A 529-nucleotide genomic window follows, 5' to 3' on the forward strand; every position below is an offset into this window, starting at 1 on the left:
TACACTCACTCACACAAACTCCTCCAAAATACACATTACTCACACAAACTTCTTCAAAATACACATTATGTATCAACAGACAAGGTCTATACAAAATCCAGTGACATATTTAAATATATCTTTCTTCTAATTGCAACAGCAACTGGTCTCCAATGAGAATAAATAAATAAAAGATCAAGCAGAAAATTGAGATTCCACTGATTTGCCAGAAAAGTGGTCTGGTGAAGTCCGGAAGAGATTACCATGTTATTGGATGTCCAACCCCCATGAAGAACAGTCCAATACCATAAAAAAGAGTAAGAGAAAGTGAGAGAGAGATGAATGCTATTTTCTCCATCAGTCCAAAAGTGGAATTTGCAAGGGAATTCTCATGTCAATATATTAGAGAGAGAGAGAGGAAAAAATCCTATCTGCTATTTATACCAAAATATACCTTTAAAACTAAAGTTAAACATTATGGATTCCTTTTGAAGATATAGAAAAGATTCATCATAATTATAAACAATGGGATGGAAAGTAGCACTTGTAT

The sequence above is a fragment of the Penaeus monodon genome, chromosome 15, assembly GCF_015228065.2.
Source record: "Penaeus monodon isolate SGIC_2016 chromosome 15, NSTDA_Pmon_1, whole genome shotgun sequence".
NCBI lineage: Eukaryota > Metazoa > Arthropoda > Malacostraca > Decapoda > Penaeidae > Penaeus > Penaeus monodon.